At 40.7% G+C, this 3964-nt stretch overlaps 1 long non-coding RNA gene across 1 annotated transcript in view; it reads left to right on the top strand.

Annotated features, from left to right (window-relative positions):
* LOC115433801 (uncharacterized) overlaps window positions 1-3190 on the top strand; it is an 18138-nt gene extending 14948 nt beyond the window's left edge. The window contains exon 3 of the long non-coding RNA XR_003937426.1: window positions 3179-3190. This is a non-coding gene — a long non-coding RNA (uncharacterized LOC115433801). The remainder of the gene's footprint in view (window positions 1-3178) is intronic.
* The last annotated feature ends 774 nt before the right edge of the window (window positions 3191-3964 follow it).

Genomic DNA, 3964 nt, shown 5'->3' with positions numbered 1-3964 from the left:
AGTTTTTGATTCAAAGTCAGTAGGTGTGTGACTTTACCCACATGTGGAAATGATAAACTGAGGCAGAATATTGTTCAAATTACACTTATTTTTTCAGTTTGTTCATGTTATTCACATCTTTTGAAAGGACAGTTTGTAGATGTAAACCTGTTCATCATGTAAATTAACTTTTTTGCTCTAAAACAGAGAAAAGTTTGGAGTTGACTTTATTTCTCTATTATTCTGTTATTATTTGCCTGGTTGGGTCCACTGCAGATCAAACTGAGCTGAATGTGGAACTGAACTGAACTGTTCATGTCAACTCTGTCCCAGAAATTACTTGGATCTGAAGCTCACGCAAATAATCGACCAAACCCGGGCTCGTAACTCGGAAAACTCCTAAGTTGAGCCCTCATATGTCAAGGTACCACTGTATAATAATAATAATAATAATAATAATAATAATAATAATAATAATAATAATAATAATAATAAAGGTTAACTCGTGTTCCTGTCCTTGGACCATGAAAACAGTTTTGTCTTTAAGGGTTTAAGCGTCCGAAACAACATTAAAAAGGAGGATGAGACCAAAACAAACAAACACGTTAGACAAACTGTTTCCTTACAACAACATCTCGGTACCGATTATGTTTCTAATGAACCCTAAAAGATATAAAACTGTTGCTATGGCGACTTCAAACTGAGGTTTTTCATTTTATCCTCTGTCATTTTGTTTGTTTTTTTTCTACTGAAAATCATGAGTTTTCATTTATTTAACCCATACAGACCCAGAGGGATTAGCTGTGGTGACATCCAAATTATTTTTTTTTTTTCGACATTTAACCATTACCAGATGATTTATTACCATTTATTCTAATATTATCCTTTGCATTTTTGCAGTGAAAATCATGTATTTTTTTATATTTAATTTAAAGCTGAAACGATTAATCGACTCAAAGTGATTAAAAAAAAAAAAAGTCATTCATCCACAGTTCTCCTGAACCACAGCTTTGTTTCCTTCATTTCTCTGCTGTTAAACTTTGGTTCCACTGTTGTGTTTCACACGGACGCTTATTGTGACGCACAAAGAAGCTTCAGCTCAGGAAAACTGCAGTAGAATATTTCCCCTCAATCAATTTGAGTCGATTAATCGAATCGTGAATTTTTGCATTCACTTCAAGCACGTCATCGATTAATCAGTTGCAGCTTTAATTTAATTTTCTGTGTAGATGTTCAGAAAAACTTGGTAAATTCAAATTCATGTTATAAGATCAAATCAGGGAAAACTGAAGAAAACAGGACATTTTCAGCAAATTACAACGTTAATTTTACATAAAAAAATAAAATATGACTGTGGATGAAAAAGACATCTGATGTTCCTGAGAAACTAAGAAACTGCATTTTACCTGAACTCTTTACTCATAGTGATAGGATCGGTGAATTCAGAAGTTATTAACCATTTTATTTATTTATTTATTTTCTTTTTCCTTTTTAAAATAAAAAATACATAAATTAGTAAATTAATTAAAAAATTACAAAAAAAACCCCAAAACATTTATTCAGCATTTTAGATCAGAGGATGGTTTTGGGTCTTTGAGGGTTCGTTTACTGACCACGCACATGTTCATGAAAACTGTCGGTTCAAAGGTTCTTTTATCAGAACAGAAAAAAATGAAGTAAAAGTGACTTTTTCATCGTGTATGAATGAATTTGATGCATTTTAATGAGGAATCGATGTTGTGGAAAAGCCTCTGAAGCCCCTGAACGTCCAAGTCTAACACCAGTACCAAGAAAACCAGCAGTTAACTCCAGTTAACTGAGTTCATGGAAACTAAAACTGTTTCAACATTTAGGAATCACTTCAGATCAGCAGATGCAGGTTGTGTTCTGAAACTGTAACTGAGTTTACGCTTCAGTTCCATATGAAGGTAATTTATGGGAGACAGAGTTGTTTTTAGAACATACTGAATATTTGGAGCTGGAGTGAAAATGTCAAAAGATTTCTAAAATATTTTTGAAACTTTGAAATTAAAATGTGAATCGTTTGTTTGAAGTATGAACTCTGACCTCAAACTGTTTCATCAAAGCAGCCACAGTTTTTACAAACACTTTTACACAAGCCGCAGGCGTCCACTTAGAGCGCTGAATGGTGGTGCTTTCACTGACACCTCAACACAAAAAATAAAAAGAGTAAAAGGATCATGTGACCATGCATGTGTGACGCTGGTTTCAGAGTATGTCCTACAGAACACACACACACACACACACACACACACACACACACACAGTTACTGTTTCTTCTTCTAGCTGCAGGTTAAAGGCAGTGAGTCCGAGAAAATCAAGAAGGAATCATCAAGAGGGTCTCCTTTAGTGTTTTTTGTTGTTTTTTGTTGTTTTTTTCATGGAAACTCCTGGATCTGCTCTGTGAGCTGCTCTCAATCTGAATCACAGTCACCACCACAGAGTCCGATCCAGTCCGATCCGGTCCGGTCCGGTCCACAGCTGACTTTCACACAGATCAGAGTGGATGAAGTCAAACACACACCAGTAGATGGAGTCCTGCCCCCCCCACCCCCACCCCCCCGTGGCTGAAATAACAGATGACCTGTGCTCTTTATGATCCAGTCTGATGGGGGTCTCCTTTGGCCTCAGTCGGACCCCCCAGGCCTCAGCCTCAGTACTTACTGGACCTGCTTCCACATCCAAACGGTGACTCCAGCTCTGGACAAACAAACCTCAGATATTCTGCACATGTCTGGAAGTGTTCACGTGTGCAGCGTCCGCTCTGAACGGTCAACAGCACGTCTACTTCTTAGCCAGCTGGAACGGATGTTGACCCTTGAATAAACAAGTGTAAACAATAAACACTCATTACTTCAGTCAGATGAGGAAAAGATCTGCCACTCAGAGCAGAGCTCTCAGACCATCATTTTATTTCAGGTTCCACTTTCAGCCCGATTTGATCTGCAGTGAGCCGGACCAGGAAATAAGAGCAGAACCTGGAAATAGTGACAACTACACATTTAGGTTTTTGTTTTAGTGCAAAAAACCCAAAAAACATTAAATTATGAAAATGCTTAATTTGCTTAAAGCTCTACCTAATGATGTGACATTTCTCACAGCACTTAGTAAAAGTTTGAACATGAACAACCCGCCTCCCTCCAAAGCCCCGCCCCCTTCCCTCTGCCTGAGCTCTGAGGCTCCTCCTCCTCTCTCCTCATGCGCGATGGAAACAGAGGACGAAGCAGAGGCGGAGGTCCGGTCCGTTTTGGCGTGTCCGCGGACCCCTCCATCAGTAATCAGATGCATCATCCACCTGCTGCGGGCCCGCGGCTCCTGTTCCATCAGTAGACCTGGTCCATCAGTAGACCTGGTCCATCAGTAGACCTGGTCCATCAGTAGACCTGGTCCATCAGTAGACCTGTTCCATCAGTAGACCTGGTCCATCAGTAGACCTGTTCCATCAGTAGACCTGGTCCATCAGTAGACCTGGTCCATCAGTAGACCTGTTCCATCAGTAGACCTGGTCCATCAGTAGACCTGGTCCATCAGTAGACCTGGTCCATCAGTAGACCTGTTCCATCAGTAGACCTGGTCCATCAGTAGACCTGTTCCATCAGTAGACCTGGTCCATCAGTAGACCTGGTCCATCAGTAGACCTGTTCCATCAGTAGACCTGGTCCATCAGTAGACCTGTTCCATCAGTAGACCTGGTCCATCAGTAGACCTGGTCCATCAGTAGACCTGGTCTGTGCAGTACTGGGTCAGGGTCTTCACTGCAGTGCCCAGGGGATGGGCGCGCGCACTGTGAACGCGCGGCCTCCGCGAATTTTCCGTGGACATTTGAAGTTTCATAGTCCATACAATTCTCATCCTACATGTGTGACACCATGTACATGTACCTGTATGAGTCCCACCGTCAGAAAAGCTGACCTTCATGCAGACCTGTTCAGTCCAGTACAGCTGACTTCCAGACTTTTATCTC

This window comes from Sphaeramia orbicularis, chromosome 15, assembly GCF_902148855.1.
Source record: "Sphaeramia orbicularis chromosome 15, fSphaOr1.1, whole genome shotgun sequence".
Taxonomy (NCBI): Eukaryota; Metazoa; Chordata; class Actinopteri; order Kurtiformes; family Apogonidae; genus Sphaeramia; species Sphaeramia orbicularis.
The sequence above is the reverse complement of the archived record's forward strand: the minus strand, read 5'-3'. Positions and strand labels throughout refer to the sequence as shown.